The sequence below is a fragment of the Camelus dromedarius genome, chromosome 11 (genome assembly GCF_036321535.1).
Source record: "Camelus dromedarius isolate mCamDro1 chromosome 11, mCamDro1.pat, whole genome shotgun sequence".
NCBI lineage: Eukaryota > Metazoa > Chordata > Mammalia > Artiodactyla > Camelidae > Camelus > Camelus dromedarius.
The window spans coordinates 17,228,911-17,247,877 of record NC_087446.1 but is presented as its reverse complement, the minus strand read 5'-3'; the positions used below and the strand labels follow the sequence as shown (position 1 = coordinate 17,247,877).

Below are 18,967 nucleotides of genomic sequence, written 5' to 3'. Positions count from 1 at the left end.
GATGGACAGTGAAAGCCTCACTCAGATGGTGACTTTTGAGCAAAGATTGAGGGAGGTGAAGAGAGACCCAGGTAAACCCCTGGGAGAAGGTCATGCCGCAAAGAGTAAACTGCCAAGTGCAAGGGCCCCAGGGAGGTGCTTGGAGTGTTGCAGACAAAGCAGGGGGGCCCCCGTGGGTAGAGTGATGCAAGTATGTGAGGGAGGAATAGAAGAGGTTAGAAAAAAAGCCAGATCCCAAGGTCTTTGCAGACACTGACTTTTATGGAGTTGAGAAGTCTTTGGAAGGTTTTGAGCAGAGAAACTACATGATGTGACTTGTGTTGGAAAAACATCCTATGGATGCTGTGCTATGAATAGACTGTGTGTGGGCAAGCAGTAGTAGATGGGGTGCTGGTAGGCTAGGGTGGAAACCAGACAGATGAGTTAGGAGGCTATTATAATAACCTGGGCTTTCTGGAGACTATTAACAATAACCTGGAGAGTAATGAGAGGGAGTTGAACCAGTATTGTTGCACTAGAAACAGTGAGAATCATCAGATTCTGAGAATATTTTGAAGGTGGAATTCCTAGGATTTGCTAATAGATTGAATAGGGGATAGAAAAAGAAGAGTAAGAATGACCCCAAACTTTCGGGCCTGGCTTACTGGAAGGGTTGGCATTGGTGGAAGCTGGGAAAGACTCAGAGAGGAGCAGGATTGCTGAGATCAGGAGTTCAGTTTTGACATGCGAGGTTTGACATGACAAGACATCTGTGGCAGGGAGGACAATGCCCCCCCCCCAGCAAAGGGGCGTCCAGATCCTAATCCCTGGAACCCGTGAATATGTTTGGTTACATGGCAAAGAGGAATTAAGGTAGTAGATGGAATGAAGGTTGGTAATTAGCTGACCTTAAGACAGAATTATCCAGGTGGACTCAGTGTAATCACAAGTCATCACAAGTCTCTAAATGTGGAAGAAGGAGACAGAGGAGTCAGAGGGATGCAATGTCAGAAAGATTTGACTGGCCATTGCTAGCTTTGAAGATGGTCCTGGCCACAAGCAAAGGAATGCAAGCAGTCTCGAAAAGCTGGAAAAAGGCAAGGTAGTGGATTCTTCCCTAGAGCCTCTAGGAAGAAATGCAGCCCTGCTGATGCCTTGACTTTAGACCACTGAGATGCATTTTGGGCTTCTGACCTCCTCCAGAAAAGTAAGGTTATAAATTTAATAAATTTGTGGTGTTTGAAGCCACTAGGTTTGTGATCATTTCTTGCAGCCCCAATAGGAAAATATAACACCCAAGTGGAGATAACTAATAGGCTGCTGGATATAAATGTCTGGATTTGGGGTAGAGATCCAGGATGGTGATATAAGTTTGAAATTATCAGAGTATTGATGATACTTAAAACTAGGAGACCTGCTGTGATCAAGTGAGTCAGTACAGAGAGGGGAAGAGGAGAGAAGAGCTGGGAAGTGGGGAGGAGGAGAGGGGAGAGGAGAGGAGAGGGAAATGCAAGGACTGGGCTTCGAGGAACTCTGATATTAAGAGACCAAGAAGATGAGAAGGAGCCAGCAAAGGAGACCTGGGAGGAGAAACTAGTGAGGTAGGAGGACAGCCAGGTGGGCGTGTTGCCTGGGAGCAGGAGAAGGAGATGATGATACGTGTCAGATGCTGCTGATGGGTCAGGTAAGATGAGGACGGAGATGGAGCATTGGACTGAGCAATGTAGGGGTGACTGGTGACCTTGATAAGAGCAGTTTGAGCAGAGTGGTGTCGGCTAAAACCTTGTGGAGTAGATTTTAGCAAGAAAAGGAAGAATGGAGTTAAAGACAGTGAGTATAAATTCCTTTGAAAGAGTTTTGTTATAAAAATGAGTGGAGAGACTGTGACAGCTGGAGTTGGAAGTGGACTTTTTGGCTGAGAGTGAGAGAAATAACAGTTTATTTGTATGTTGATAAGAATGATCGAGCAGGGAGGATCAGAGAGGTCAGGTCACTTGCTCAAGGTCACATGACCATGTAGAGCAGAGATGAACTCTTCCAGCTGAGGTCATTCTAGACAAGCCCACCCCCAGAAGGGGAGCCACTTAGCCAGCCCAGCAGCTGGCCACACACTAATGTGTGAGCCCAGCCAAGACCAGCTTAATGATGCCTTCTGTTTCAATTGAAGTTTATGGGTTGCTGTTATGTAAAAAAAAAAAAATAATAATAACTGATATTGGGCCAAATTAGTTACATGTGTTTGAGGTACAAGTGGCCACCTAAGTTCAAGATCATAACTGACTAATATATGCAAGGGGCATTATAATTCATTATATGGGATTCATTATAATGAGATTGTAAGAGACCTTTCGCTCTCAAAGGTCTGCCCAGTGTAAGTTTTATGCTAAATTTCTAATTTGCTTTTTCACTGGAAAAAAATAGGAATGTAATCACCTTTAGCAACTTATTTATGGCATGAAAATTGATACATCTTTCTCTACATAGGTGGCAAAATAAGATTAAATAACACTATCACTGTTCACTGAATGCGTGTCTAGACAACACCAAGTCATGGCTTTTTCTTGTCCTAATATGCCGTCATTTAAATTTTTGCACTTTGCCTTCATTTCTTTTTAAAATCATGAGGAAATAGTTTGCAAATCAAATATATTTTACTTGAAAAGGTCATTTTCCTATGCTAATTTGCTTAATTGTGATGATTATTTCACCATGTATAGGTATGTCAAAACATCACATTGTACATCTTAAATATACAAAATTTTTATTTGCCAATTATACCCCAAAAAAGTCAGGAAAAGAAGAAAAATTTTGATTATTCAAAATGAATTCATCAGGGAAAAAAATTGAAAAGAAGAAAGAAAAAGAAAACATCATTTTCCAAAGCCTTAATTGGCATTAGTTCTGACCCATAAGTAGTAATTGCACAATTACTTTTAGGGTATTATGACTTTGGTGCAAGAAAAATTATGATGGCTATAGACTGATCAGCTTTTGGCTATAACCGTTAAAATCTAGAAATAGAAGCTAGGAATAAATTCCTTCTGAATGAATCCATTCCTTTTCTCAAAAATTCTAGATCAAGGTAACCATAAGTATAAGTGAGTTAAGAGCAAAACCAACTTTTGCAGCATCTCATGCCTTAGTGAGTTTCTGAGCACAGAACATCTTGCTCTGTATCCATCTCTTTTCCCTCTTTCCTGTAGGGTAAGGATATTGTGGTTCTTCTCAGGGTCGTGATCCCCCTGGCCTCCCTTCTCTCTCCTCCCCCATTGCCCTCACAATTCCACATCAGAGGAATAGGAAGCACTATGCCCTTGCTGGTGCCGTCTTTGTGTAAGTCTAGTAGTTTCTAGTTTTACCAGAATTTATATTATAAACCAGACTGCATTGCCAATCTATGTGCACCTTTGATATAAGATACTGTTTGAGACCTGTGCCTTTGCAGATCAGGCAAGATGTATTCTTGGTTTCCCACAGACATGGGACAGAAATTTTCTAGTTTAAATCTAAGAAATGTATTTACCCAAAAGCCGAGTGATGTGTTAATAACCATTCCTGTCCACAGAGGTTTTTGTCAGTTTGTGCTCTGTCATTATACAGTGACCTTTCTCTGGCGTATCAGGAGGCATTTAAGAGAGAACAGCTTTGCTCAGGATTCTTTATGGTGTGTAATGGAGAAATCATTGCTGTCGGGGGGGTCCTAATTGGAACTAAAGTGGATATCTCTTCAGCATTTAGTTTCAGGTATGAAGCACTTTCTCACATTAAGCATTTCCTTATCTGTATAATAGGGTGTCAACAAGCACTTCTATGTAAATAAATGTTTTATTGAACACATATGCCAGGAACTATTCTAAGACCTTTGTATACATGACCTCCTAAGATGGGAATTTGAATGCACAAAGCAGTTGAAATGCACACATTTTAATTTTTAAAAATTCTTAGACATAAAAACAGTCTTCAAAGTTCTTAAAGGTCATTTTGTCATGAAATAAAAAGCAAATGCATGGATTGGAGAAGTACTGAAAGAGAAACAAGCACTCTGAAAGTGTTGCTGTTAAAGCAGTCAATTGATTGCACGGTAGGGAGTAATGTTGCAATTGGGCAGCCGTGAAAGAAGGGAATTTTTGGCAAAGGCAAGGTTTTTTATCTTGAAATGGAAGAGATGGAAATCATAGTGAGACCATAGCTACATGCAGTAAAGTAGCTTTTTTTTTTTTCTTTTCAAGTTGTGGCTTGAGTGTAGCTGAGTTTTAAAACTGGGAGGCTGGTGCTGGCACTAACTTGTATCTTTTCTTATGAAGTATATGATGCCAAACAAATTGCATAGTTTCCAAGACTGGTGAAGTTAACATGGTCATATGCCCCAGGACGGTGGAGGAATTTGGGATGATAAAGTGTATTAATTACCTTTTGCTGCATAACAAATTACCCCGAAGTTTAGCAACTTAAAACAACAAAAATACATTATCTCACCTAGTTTTTAAGGGTCTGGAAACCAGGAGCAGCTTTGCCCAATGGTTCCGGCTCTTGAAGTTGCAGTCAAGCTGCTGGCTTTGAGGAGGAGCCGCTTCTAGATCCATTTACATGGCTGTTGGCACAAGGCTTCAGTTCCTCACCTTTTATTTTTGTAACTTAATCTAGGAAGTGACAATTACTTCTGCTGCATGCTAATGGCATACAGACCAATTCTAGTAAGACATGGTTGGTGGCTATACAGGCTGTGAATATCAGAAGATGGGATTGTGGGAGGCCATCTTGGATCTGGCTTTGTTTATTTTCTTAAAAAATCATTTGGTCCTGCCAGTTAATGAGACAGCATCTGCTTATACACCTACGTCCTTTTGAGTTATGCAAATCCTAGTCACAGGAACTTGGAACTGGAAGAACTGTAGAGATGATCTTCTAACCCAATCCTTGTTTTCTTCTAAGACTCATCAGGATGGAGTAGGGAAAATAAAGCCCAGAGTGCATAAAGGACTTGCCCCAAATACCCTCCCCTCCAAAAGCTGATTCAAAAGTTTATCCTTAGACTTGTCAGTAACTTTTTATAAAATATTTGAATCCATAATTTTTTGTTTATGATTTATTTTACTTTTAAATCAGAAGAACCCAAATGTTGAGTTGGGTTTAATTTTCATGAGTCAGGATTCATTCAAGTCAATGTTCTTTTCTTTTTTAAAAAAAATTTCTTCATGGGTGGGAAGGGCATAGCTCGGTGGTAGAGTGCCTAACATGCAGGAGGTCTTGGGTTCAATTCCCAGTAGACTCCATTAAATAAATAAATAATTGAACCTAATTACCTCACCCCATAAAAAAATTTTTTTTTAATTTCTTTAAAAAAATGTATTGAATGTTATTTTGTGCCAAATGCATGTTAGATACTGGGTACACTGTCTAAAATAGGGGGAAAAATGCCCTTTCCTAATGAAGCCTATTGGAGGGGGGATATATTTAACAAGTATTAAAACAGGTGCTGTGTGGGACACAAAAATGAGGAAAATGTTATTCGTGCTCTAAAGAAGCTTAAAATGTAGTACAATTAGTGTTAGAATTATGTATATAAGATGTTAATTGGCATAATTTAACTTTTCATATGACTGGTCTCATGGCACTAGTGTGAAGCTAAAAGGCTTTTTAGCTATGTTGGTGGTAGCTGGATTTGCTACTGCCAATCAGACTGGGTCCATGTTACTTTAATGTGTGTACATATTTTTATCGAAATATAATTGACTTACAATATTATACTAGTTTCAGGTGTACAGCATAGTGATTCAGTATTTTTTAAATGTTTTTTTCAGATTATACTCCATTAAAGGTTATTAAAAGATAATGGCTATAATTCCCTGTGTTATATGATATATCCTTCTTGCTTATCAATTTTATAAATAATAGTTTGTGTCTCTTAATCCTATAACCCTAATTTGCCCCTCCCCCCCCACTTCCCTTTGATAACCATGAGGTTGTTTTCTATGTCTGTGAGTCTGTTTCTGCTTTGCATACACACTCATTTGTAGCATTTTTAAGATTCCATTCAGAAGCGGAACTATACATTTTTTCTCTGACTTATTTCACTAAGCATAATATTCTTAAGATCCATCTATGTTGCTGCAAATGGCAGAATTTTATACTTTTTTATGGCTGAGCAATATTCCATTGTATATATGTCTGTACAACAGACATTCATCTGTTGATGGACATTTGGGTTGCTTCCATATCTCACCTATTGTAAATAGTGCTGCTATGAACATTGGGGTGCATGTATCTTTTTGAATTAGTATTTTCATTTTTTTCCAGGTATATACTCAGGAGAGGAATTGCTGGATCATACAGTAAATCTATTTTTAGTGTTTTGAGGAATCTCCATACTGTTTTCCATAGTGGCTGTACCAATTTACACTCCCACCATGTACAAGGATTCCCTTTTCTCCACATCCTCACCAACATTTGTTATTTGTAGACTTTTTGATGATAGCCATCCTGACAGGTGTGAGGTGATATTTCATTGTTGTTTTGATTTGCATTTCTCTAATAATTAGTGATGTTGAATATCTTTACATGTGCCTGTTAGCCATCTGTATGTCTTCTTTCAAAAAATATTTATCAAGTCTTCTGCCCATTTTTTGATTGGGTTGTTTGGGTTTTTTTTTGATATTGAATTGTATGAGCTGTTTGTATAGTTTGAATATTAACCTCTTATCAGTCATATTATCTGCAAGTGTTTTCTCCCATTCTGTAGGTTGTCTTTTCATTTTGTCAGTGGTTTCCTTTTTTTGTGCAAAAGCTTTTAAGTTTAATTAGGTCCCACTGGCTATTTTTTATTTTATTTCTTTTGCCCTAGGAGACAGATCCAAAAAAAATATTGCTATGTTTTATGTCAAAGAGTATTCTGCCTGTGTTATTTTCTAGATGTTTTATGTCTTCAGGTCTTACACTTAGGTCTTTAATCCATTTGAGTTTATTTTTATATATGGTGTGTGGTAATGTCCTAATCTCTGTTTTACATGTGGCTGTCCAGTTTTCCCAGCACCACTTACTGAAGAGACTGTCTTTTCTCCGTTATATATTCTTGCCTCCTTTGTCACAAATTAATTGGCCATAGGTGCATGGATTTATTTTTGGGCTGTCTGTTCTGTTCCATTGATCCATGTGTCTATTTTTGTACCAGTACCACTGTTTTGATTACTGTTCTTTACATTTTTAATGTTTGTATAACACAGTCTTATTATACATAGACTTGGAGTATATGCATGGAAGAGAAAAGTAATAAACAGAGTGGCTGCAGTTAAAAATCTCTAATTTTAAGCCTCCTTAGGGTGCTTAAACAATGCTAAATGATAACTCTTGTCTCAATCACCAGCAGCTTATAGGTATTACATGTCATTAGGAAATGAGTTTTTTAAAATAGAGTTAGAATCAGGCTCAAAATCTGCATGGCATCATAAAAAATGGGTTCTTCCCAAGAACAGGGGATGACAAAAGTTATTCCAGCTTTGTGGTTATTGTAGCTTCATCAGTCAAATGTTTGGGTCCAGGAACCAATCGTAAATTTTTAGAGGAAGCCAACTGTGGATAAGATAAACTGTTTCTTGGCAGTATCCCCTTGAGAAAAGATTTTGGATAGAAAAGTTCTCTTTGGATGGTTTCTGCAAACACCATCCTACTAATGAAACTCCCTGGGCTTTTCTCTCTGACTGCTCTGCAAATACTGGTTGCCAATTACCTGTGATTCAGGTCCATATTGTATGTACAGCATGTCCTCCATTTGTTCCCTGGACCAGGGCTGGCTCTCCCACCGAGCAGCCAATTGAAGGGAGAGAGAGCCAGATATAAACATTTCAGTTTAATTTTTTCTGCCTAGTATATAGCAGAGCATCACACACAAGAAGACACATAATAAATGCTCTTGGATAAAGGCAAGGGCTGCTGCTAGCACCATTTCTAGGCTCGGGATAGAATGGGCTTAGTTTTGCTTTTCCTAAATTACACTGAATTTAGGGATTTACTTTAAAAAAAATGCTTTAGCATTATAAAGTAACCCAGAGGCAAAAAGAAGATAAGATGGACACCAAGGATCTGAGTACATTGTGGTGAAAAGAGAATGGGCTTTGGAATTGCTCAGAAATTTATTCATCCATCCATTCACTCAACATATATGGATGGAGAGTGTGCATGTAGTGAACAAAGCTGACAAAAAGCCCTACCATCTTGGAACTTGCGTTTTAGTAATGCAAATATGGTATGTCAGAGAATTTAAGTGCTTGGAGAAAAATAAAGTGAGGAATGGGTGAGGGACAACAGCAAGTGGGGTGAAGTTGTCAGAGGAGTGTTAGGGAAGGTCTCACTGAGAAGGTGACATTTAAGCGTGTGAAGTACATGGAGGAGATAAGGAAGGGTGTCACGTGGTTATGGGGGAAGAGTGTTCAGGCAGAGGGACAGCTGGGACAAAAGTGCTGGTGTGGGTGTGGCAAGCAGGCCTGCGTGGCGGAAGAGATTTGACTGTAAGTCCAGTCCTGCTGAGAAAGCCACCTAACCTCCCTAAACTTCAGTTTCCTCCCCTAAAAAGTAGAGATGAAAACGCCTGGTTTGCAGGATTATAGTGAAGACCAAACGAAATAGTAAAGGCAAGGAACCAGCACGGTGCCAGGTATCCAGATAAGAGCTTTAATTTCAACGTAAAGAATGTTTCGTAGCACTGATACTGCTTCTGTTCCTTCTTCCTGGAAAACAAAGGAAATGACACTACATTGTAGGTTTCTCATGAGAAGTGAAGGGTGGCAGAATATGCCACCCCAAAATATGTCTCTTAGGCATAAGGATTATTTTCAAAACAACAGACACAAGAGAAGAACTGAGAACACAAGTTACCCTTTTGTAAGGGAAATTTACAATTATAAGGGAATCCCCATTTGCAAGGTCATCTCCCTCTCTTCACCAGAAGAGAAAGATAACTAAATAGCAAGAAATTCATCAATGGAGAAGGCACCAATTTAAATCTGTGTAACAACCCTTACTTTTGTTTACTTTTCCTGATCACTTCCTTATAATTGGCCTCTCCCATACTCTTCTCTCTAGTCTTTAGCTGAAGATGGTATTTAAGCCTGAATTCTAAACCACCTCTGAGAGTTACTCACTTTTTCCTGGGTATCTCCCATGTATAGGCAAGGTATACATGTTAATAAACTTCTATTTATTTCTCTTTTGTTAACCTGTCTTTTGTTACAAGGTTCACAGGGGAGAACTTAGAAGAGTAGAGAGAAAATTATTTTTCCTCCGCTACAGGAGTAAATGCAATAATACATGTAAAGTACTTAGCTCAGAGCCTGACACATGTTAGATGCATAATTGATGGCAGTTCTCATTATCAGATACTTCAGTAAAGCATTAATTAGTATAGACATAGACAAAATTAGGAGAGCAGCACCAACCCACTAACAAACAGGGCTAGGAGGAAAACAGAACTAGTTCCAGGGCCCAAAGGGACCAGGAAATATAAGAGCAATGGAGCTGACAAAGGGCAAAGTGAGGATAAATTCCATCAAGGTTTTACTCAAGGCCAGGGCAAACTTGGTGAGTAATCTGATTTATTTGAAGGAGCATGGAGTGGGAGAGACAGCAGAGCAGAGGCAAAAACTAGGTGAACTTGAGGCTTCAATATAGGGAGGGAACTATACCAAATAGTTATTGTAAAGTTGAGCAAGTAGAATCATTATAAGCAGACCTGGCCACAAATGGGTGTGACTTGTCAAAGGAAACAGGCTAGGATGGAGGGCAGAGAGATTAATGCAATATGTCAAAAAGATACGGACATATGTGGAAGCCTATAACTATTGCAGGGAGTACCATGGAGAACATTTGGATAAGGATAAAAGCAGAGAGAAAGCAAAAATGATATAGTTGTGGGAGGATACTAAAGACAGTTCTATAAGAAGTAGGAAATAGAAGTTGTATTCCAGAATCAGACAGCAAATGCTGGCCAAGCTATGCAGAAAATTTCTAGATCCCAGGTTCAATTAAGAACAAGGCATCAAATAAATCCTTGAAAGTCAGAGCATCATGGTAGTTAACTTAATGGACTGTAGGTGAACGGATTTCATTTCAGATATATTGTGTGACCTTTGATAAATTAACCACTATTAGCCTTGGTTTTCTGGCAAGTAAAATAAAGGTGATAAAATTCTTTTGAGGGCAATATTTAAGAAGCCTTTTGAAAATGGCTTAACATTTTCTTAGATTTTCATCTTCCAACTAATAGAGAAATGAGAAAGTGAGTTGCTATTTTGGATTTAATTCTGACCAACAGTGAAGTAGCTGTGGGCTGAGTTGGGAACTTTAGAAGAAAGGGGAGGGAAAAACAAAGTGATGACCTACGTTAGAGTCCTGGATGGAGAGAGGGGCACTCGGCAGGAGCCTGGGATCAGGATGTTCCTTCTCACTCCTCCAAGAATTTCCCAGAGCACAACTTGACAAGAACTTTGTTTTTCTTCTTTCATTTGGACCACCCAGACTGCCACACATTTCCCACCTCTTTGAAATGTTCTTTCCCTTTATCTTCCTGCTTGACATTTTTGTGCAGACATTAATTTTTCCCCCTAAGTGGTCCTGAAAGCGCTGGAGTCAGAGTCAGGAGCGTTCAAGTTCTTTTATTTCACGCCTGAGCACATAGGCGCTACGTTTTCCCTCCCTCCTTCTCTTCTACCTCTTTCCTCTTCTCCTCTGTCTCCTCTGTTTTTCCCCATCCAGACTCATCCCAAACTCAAGTTTATAGATTGAAAGTGAGAGCACTAAGAGAGTTAGTGGGTGAGACCAATGTCAGTGGGGGCTGAGGGTTCAGGTGGCAGCCATTGCAATCTCTCTGTTACCCACCCACCTTCCACTTAGGGCAAACCTAGTGCCTTTTCCTGCCCTCACCTGTGACAACAGAATCCTGACTGTGTGCAGGACTGTAATGTTTGGGCACAGCAGACCATTATAAACCTCCTCTGCTTCCCCAGCCTCCCTTGCTGCAAGAGGTGGGGTGATCAGCATCACTCATGCCCTTTCCCTTCCCGGAGATCACTTCTTTGCAGTTACGCATGGATGGCTGTGTGACTTGCTTTGGCTAATGAAATATGGGTGGAAATTTCACCTATCACTTCTGGATGGAGGCAGGTATGAGTTGTGCCCAAACTTCATGCTCTTTTTCCCTACCACCATGATGCAAGAAAAATAATTCAGTCCTATCCTACTGTTCCACTTATTGATCGCTGTGTGTAACAGAACCACTCCAAAGCTTCGTGACTTAAAGCAACCACTATCTCATGCTTCTGTGGGTTTACTGGGCTCAGCTAAGAGGTTCTTCTGTTGATCTCTCTTGAGGTCTCTCATGGAGGTGCAATCAGATAATGGCCAGGGCTGCATCTTTCAATGATTCACTCACACATCTGACACGTTGGCAAGGATGGCTGGAAGCTTGAGCTTGGCTACGTCTCTCTCCCTTTCTCCATGCCATCTCACAGCCTCTCACTCTCTGTCTGATCTTTCATGCAGTTTCTCTGTATGGTCTTCCTAACATGATGAAGTGTAGCAGAATACTCTGTCCTACAATATGCTGCTGATATAATGATTATTTTGAGTTGAATGCAATTGAGAAGAAGCAGATGCAAGAAAAGCCCTCTTCCCTCCCCCTATTTGCCTAAAAGCAGGACACAAATTTGTAAAGGTGCCCACCCCCACCCAATAACATCAGGAAGAATTGAAGTTAATCAGTGGAGACAGCGTTAGATCCTTATCAGCCCATAGACTGCACCAGGGGATCCACGCAGCAAACCCTGCTGAAACTAGCTCTTACCTACCATATAATTGAGCTTCCCACAATTTGTCATTCTAGAGACTCAAAGTCCTTTTCCTTTGCCTTGTCACCTCCTACAAAATTTGCTAAGGATGCCATATAAGTCTAAGTTCTAATCACTTCTTTGAGTTACTCACCTCTGAGTGCTCCCACGGATACATATGACACACATGTTAATAAACTTCTGGTTTTCTCTTGTTAATCTGTCTTCTGTCAGACAAGAGGTGTCCTATTGGGGTAAAAACAACAGGGGAGAATAGCTACGTGGTGACACAACACATGAGAAGCATAATCTACCAGACTTTTCAAGACTTAGGTCCGGAATGGGCACAGCACCACACCACCACCACATTCTCTTGGTTAAAGCAGTCATGGGCCCAGACCAAGTTACAGATTGTGGGAGATAAACACCACTTCTTGAGCAACAGGGAGTTGGTGGCCATTTTTAATCTACCACACTCACAGTTAACATCAAAAAACTCAAGCCCTTCATGTAGACCTGGAAGTACCCAGACTATGGTAGGCAGGAAGACACTTGTCCTAGCTGTAGCCTGTCAGCTAGCACCCTAGACTCCCAGATTCTTCTGAGCTGCTTCTGGTCCCTTTATTACCAAATCTCCATTCCGTTCTAGTCTGCTTCTTCCCCAAACAGGCTCCTAGCTCCATCTTCCTTCTCTAAGGTCGTGCTATCACAAGGGTGACAATGGGCAGTGAAAGGAGGGAAAGTCAGACTCAGACACCACTATTCCTGCAGTTTTCAACCTCTTCTCCCATGGGGAGTGCCGGCGGGCAGCCACCCCTCGCCCCTAGGCGGGCTCTCCTGCCAACTTATTGAGGATTATCCTAACTCTCTAGTTCCCTTTCATTTCCTCTCTTACACACGTTTTAAGTTTTGTTGCCAGAGAATAGATTCTTGTCTTGCACAGGAAAGGATTCAAGAGCAAAGCATAATAAAGTGAAAGCAAGTTTATTTAAAGAGATACACACCCCATAGACTGAGTGGGGTCTGTCTCACTCAGAGGGAGGACAGCTTAGGAGATGCACACTCCATAAGCAGGATGCAGGCCATCTCAAAAAACGAAAGGGAGAGAGAGAGACAGCAGTGTAGCAGATGTTTAGTTTAAAGTAAAAGCAGATTACACGCTTCATAGAGTGCAGGCCATCTCAGAAGGCAAGAGAGAGAATGACCTCAGGGTGTGGAGTTGTTAGTTTTTATGGGCTCGGTAATTTCATGTGCTAGTAGGAGGATTATTTCAACGTCTGCGGGGGAACAGGCAGAGATTTCCAGGAATCGGCCCCCCTGCCCACTTTTTGACCTCTTATGGTCAACCTAGGAGCTGTCATGGCGCCTGTGGGTGTGCCATGAGGCTCAGGGTCTACTGGAGGACACATCTTCTGCCAGCTTGGTTCTAACCAGTTTGTCCAGTCCTCAATTGCTGTGTCATTCCTTCAGTGGTTGTGCCCTGCTCCCTTCCCTCCTGTCTCAGTTTTCTCTCTCTCCAGATGAGGCCAGAAGTTGTTTTTCATTAGAAAAATCTTACCCTAGTGACAAGCACGTTAACTTTATCCTGCTGAACCCTACCTCAACCTCCCCGCAGCACAGTACTCACCCCGGACCTTGTCTTTCACACGTAAAAGGCCCATTAATGTGTGAAATTGTTACTGAACAAAAGTTCGTGTGCCCAATACACAGTAAGGCCAAACAAACCGAACCGTTGGAGTTTGGAGCAGAGAAAGATTTATTAGATGGTCAGCAAGGAGAACGAATGGCTCATGCTCAAAAAAACCAAACTCTTCAATGGGCAAAATTTGGGATAAGGGCTGCAATGCGTGACTTTCTTCTGATTGGTTGGTGGTGAGGTAATGGGGTGGTACTAAAGTCGCCATCCTCCACCTGGATGGCCTTAGTTCCTGCAGAGGAAGTCAAAGATATTGTTATGTATGTTCTTTGAGGCAAAGAGGACCCTGCCCCAAGGCTGGGCTATTGTTTCTTAACTGCTTCTCCCTTATCTCTTCATTCCCTCCTTCCCCTGAAGTGCAGCTATTTGAATCTGCCCCTTGGAACTCAGGGAAGGTCAAGGAGCCCATTTTCTACAAAAAAAGAACAGGGGGCACACAGAAAGGATTTGTACCAGAGAGGACCCCACAGGGCCCTGCTCTATTTCAAAATGGAAATGAGAATTTTTTTTTTTTCTTACTAATATAACGTCCACTTTTTTTCTGATTTTTATACATGGCTTCTCCTCTCCTCTTCCAGAGCTGTGTGCTTGCCTTGGGCAGAATGAGGACTGTAGCCGTAGGAAGGCAAAGAGGAAGGGGAAATCAATATCCAGTTTTTGACTTTCAGAGCTGTCAGAAAGGAAATAATAGTCTTAAAAGCCAGTCTTTGTCAAGAGAGGAAATGATTTCTAAATTCCATAAGCCGTCGTTAACATATCAAGAGCAGAGACCAGCAACGGAAATAAAAGTATTATTCAGGGAGAGAGAACTGAGCGTAAGAAAAGTATCTGCTACAAAGGGGTCGGAGGATTAGAAGGTGACGGCGTGAAAAGCCCACCTTCTGACCCTGAGGGATTATGGGAAAAAGGAAGCAGATAACCTTGTGGAACAGGTGGTGAAAGGAAGCTATGTGACACTTGTGTCCTCTCCAGGCTGAAGTTCTGGAGGCGCAAGGTCATCCAGTCAGAAAAAGAGAGCAGACAGCAAAGGGGCTTTTGTCCTTTTCTTAGCTGGAGCCCTTGAGGGAGACTACCATGCGGGGCGGGCTTCAGTGCCCTGGGGGTGGATAGAATGGGGTACACAAGGGTTTTGCAGGACAGGGAGATGTGCAGAGACATCTGAGGTAGAGCGCTTGACTCCTTGGAGTCTGTATATGGTTTGTGAGCAATCTAGACATTCCCAAATGCCCTTGGGGGGCTGCTGAAAGTAGATGACATTCAGGCTGGGGAAATTGCCACAGATGTCACAAGGTGGGGTTGAGGCAAAGAAACCCTGAGGCTGGGAACTCAAGGTGGGGTGGAGAACATCTGAGATTAGTGGCTGGACTTCCAGTGGCTGGGCTGCACAGCCACCAGCAAAGGGATGAGATGGAGCTGAGTGCCAAGGGTGACCTTAACCAAGCTAAGAGAACAGACAAAGCTGTGTTCCTCAGCTGCTAATGTTAGCAACCATCACCTGTAGGGTGCTTGGCAGGACCCAGACTCATCCCACCTTAATGGGTACCAGCCAGCCTTGGGTACACACCCAAGGACAGGACCAGGTGGCCAGCAGTAGAGACAATACAAAGACAGGCACCACTCCAGCCAGAGCTCCGTCTCCCCAATGCCAAGATGTCAGCATTCCTCTACACCTAGAGCCATGTTGGGGGAAGGGAGAGAAAGGAGCAATCCATCTTTGATAGGGAATTAAGCTTTAATTGATAAATGTTTAGTCCTCAAAGAATATTTTCAGTCCAGTGTGCCCTTAATTGGAAAAGTTCATGTGCTCTCCCCACCCCTACATTGGCTGTTACTCAGTGGGTTGGGTCCATGAAGATTTGGTCTATGACAGAAAATTAAAAGTCACATGGTCTTTGTATATTTGAGTTTTAGTTTGTGTTCAGTTTGCAGCTTCATTCCTTGAATATTTCTCAGTAAATGACCAAGTTTCCTACAGAGATGAGTTCTGCAGCTCCCCCAGGATGCAGAAGTAGTTGCAATTAATTTTTAAAGCAAAAATATGTCTTCCCACTTCATCAGAAACCATTATTCCTTCTAAACTCCCTGTTTCTCATGTTTTATTTAGAAAGACCCGGAACTGAGAAAACACAAAACTGAGTCAGATCATGAAGCAATTCCTGGCACCTGCCCTCTGCAGAACTTGACTCCCGTAGCTCCAGCCACCCTTCCATGTGGTTCGCTGCTTGTCTGGAGGGAGCTGTCAGAGGTCTTGCTGAACACACTGTGTGGAGTGGTTCAGGTGTGTTGGGGGCCACATCCCAGCAGACCCAATTCTGTGATCTTTTCTAGTTTCCCTTCTGTCTCAGCCTCAGGTAACTGTCCTGCTGAATTACAAATAAATAAATAAAATTCCTCTTCTTCTTAGTTTGAGATAAAGTTGTAATTTTTCAAAGGGTAATTTAAGTAAGAAACTGAGGTATAATGAAAAAAACACACTAAAGTATTAAGAACCAGGGATTTTTTTTGGATTACAGATTTATTACAGAAAATGGGGGGAGATATGCCTGAGATTATCTCAGATGCACAGATTTTAAGGCATTCAGCCATGGCTTTTTTTTCTTCTTCTTCATTCTGCCAGATTCAGGAATACTTCTTATGATTCAGAAATAGTTCTTATGATTTTCTTCTTTCTTTAAGCAGTGGTGTTCATCTGGGATGGTGGTTGGGAGGGGCAGTTTTAGCCCCCAGGGGACATTTGACAATGTCTGGAGACACTTTTGGTTGTCACAACGTAGGGAGGGTGATGCTACTGGCATCCTGTAGGTAGAGGCCAGGGATGCTGCTGAACATCCTACCATGCACAGGGTAGCCCCCGCAACAAAGAATTCTCCTGCCCCGAATGTTAGTTTTGCTGAGGGTGGGAGACTCTGCTTTAAGGAGACACGTGGAACAACCCCATTTCAAGAATCATATCCAGCATGACAATTAATTACTATGGTCAAAGAACTGTTCTCACTGGGAAAGAGACAAAGTCACAATTCTATATTAACTAATCAATCAATCCATTCATGTGTCAAAATTTTGTTGGTATCTACTGCATGCCTGGCATTGCTAAGCAATGAGCAAGACAGACAGCCTCTTCCCTTGCAGAGTTTATGGGCAAGTTCAAAAGAGAATCCTTAAAGTTAAAATCATACAAATATAATTTAACTGTAATTGTGATAATTCCATAAACAAAAAATATGGGCAGATATAAGAAAGTACATATTCTGAAGGGAAAACTAGAACATTGTTATATTTTCTAAAAATGAATAAATTCAGTGAAAGAAATCTTAATGTTTTATTCCCTTGAACTTTCATCATGACTGTTTTCCATGACCAGTCTCCTTAGTCTTTCTTGGTTTACCAAGGGAGCACTGTGTCTCTCCTTGTTTTCAAAATGTTCATTTAAATCTCTTTCAAAATGTAAGAGTCTGTTGAAGCTTGTTTGCTGCTAAGCCCCAGCCCAGCCTTCCCTGTGGAAGCCAAAGCAATTCTGGGAAAGGTTGGGGCTGGAGGGCAACCTTGGGTTAATCTAAGAGTGAGACGGAAGTGACAGCCTCCAGGTTCCAGTGGTAATCAATTCCCTTTCCTGCATTAAGCTACTCAGTAAGCAACAAGACCCACAGTTAACAATTTGAGTCTATGATCTTTTCCCAGGGGTGTGGATTGGGGAAGTCTTCCCTGGGGGAAAGAATACTTAAGTTGAGATCAGAAGGATGAACTGGGCAAAGTTGGGGAGGATGAAGGCAAGCATTCCAAGAATGTGCAGGTCTAGTAGGTCTAGTAGGTGTAGATTGGCATATCAAAATAATCCTTAGACCCAGAAAAAGGTTTCACTATGATCTCTTGCTTCCTGTTCTTCAGAGACACTTGATCCAGGATGTGTGGCCCTACTTGGGGGAGGGGAGTAGTGGCAGAATTGGTTTGACAGTGACTCACTGAACCATAAGCCCCAACCAGCTATCCTGCAAATTTATGACAACAAAATTATGACAACTACATACAAAACCAAAGCAGTGGGTATTCTCTACTGAGAATGCCTAAGAGTACTCAGCAAATGTTTATGTAGACCCGACTGAGGGCCACAGCAGGGCAGACTTTCATTTCCCTTTTGAGATCAAAGGTTCCGTGGAGAAGCTGAGGAAGACTATGGAATGCTTTCCTGAAAAACACACAGATGCACATGTGTCCAAACAATTGCATACAGTTCATGGGGTTTCCAGCTCCGAAGCTCATCCATCTCAGGGTAACACAGCTGCTCTCAAACTATAACAACGGATGAGGAAGAACATGCCAGTGGTGGGAGGTATTGTGTTCCGTCTCAAATGTAATGAGTTTGAGGTGCATATGGCAGGATATTCAGGTGGAAATGTCCCAGGAGCAGTTTAAACTGCTTCCTGGTTTTGTGCGATTTTCTAAGTATGTTTAAATCAAGAGGAAGTGGGTGGGTATGTATCGGTACAATGGGCCCCATCCCAAGGGTCCAGATTCTCTCGTGTTCTTATTTAGAAATTTTTTTCCTCAGAAAAATTTTCATTGTAGAAAATACGACCCAGCCTTTGCATTATTAAGGTCCTTTTCTTTTCTTTTCTTTTCTTTTTTATTTTGGAGGAAGTAATTAGGTTTATTATTTTTTTAAATGGAGGTGCTGAGGATTGAACCCAGGACCTCATGCATGCTAAGCATACACTCTACCATGGAGCCATGCCCTCCCCACAAGGTCCTTTTCATAATCACTCTCTATTTCAGAGCCTGATTAAAGAAAAGTCTAGCCATGTGGCTGGGGAGCCGGTCTGTGAGGAGGGGCTGAAATATTAAATGTGACTGAAAGAAATACTGAACAAATGGAGCCAGTCTTCCGCTCCCCACCCCTTCATCCTGCACAAGGGCTGGCTAAACTGCCCTCTGAGGAAGCTGAGTCTACAAACTGTGCCTTTTTTTGTTTTCTCTTTTTTCCCTTCCTTTCTTTCTTTCTTTCTTTCTTTCTTTCTTTCTTTCTTTCTTTCTTTCTTTCTTTCTTTCTTTCTTTCTTTCTTTTCTTTCTTTCTTTTCTTTCTTTCTTTTCTTTCTTTCTTTTCTTTCTTTTCTTTCTTTTCTTTCTTTTCTTTCTTTCTTTCTTGTTGTTGATAAAGTCTGGGGGCTGTGGAGTGCTAAAAACATGGGCCCCTAAAGATATCCACATCCTGTGGGTGTTACCTTGTATGACCTGTGGCCTTACATCAGGCCATAAAGGCTCTCAGCAGATGTGATTAAGGATTTTGAGATGGGGAGATTATCCTGGATTATCTGCATGGACCCTAAAGGTCATCTCACAGATCCTTGTAAGAGGGAGGCAGATGGGACCCAGAGAGAAGAGGGGAAGGCAGATAGAAGAGAAGGAGGCAGTGTGACCGCAGAGGCAGAGGCTGCAGTGACGTGACCACGAGCCAGGAACACCGGCAGCCACCGGACCTGAAAG

The 18,967-nt window shown here is 41.6% G+C and overlaps 1 protein-coding gene across 7 annotated transcripts in view; it reads left to right on the top strand.

The window, feature by feature from the left end:
* BBS10 (Bardet-Biedl syndrome 10) overlaps positions 1 to 18,967 on the top strand; it is a 140,284-nt gene that overhangs the window by 83,041 nt on the left and 38,276 nt on the right. Inside the window, exon 6 of one of the 7 annotated variants that reach the window (XR_837810.3) lies at positions 15,593 to 15,891. The exons of the other annotated variants lie outside the window; for them this stretch is intronic. The gene's annotated coding sequence lies outside the window, so the exon portion shown is untranslated. Of the gene's footprint in view, positions 1 to 15,592; positions 15,892 to 18,967 lie in introns of those variants that run through there. 7 annotated transcript variants of the gene reach the window in all.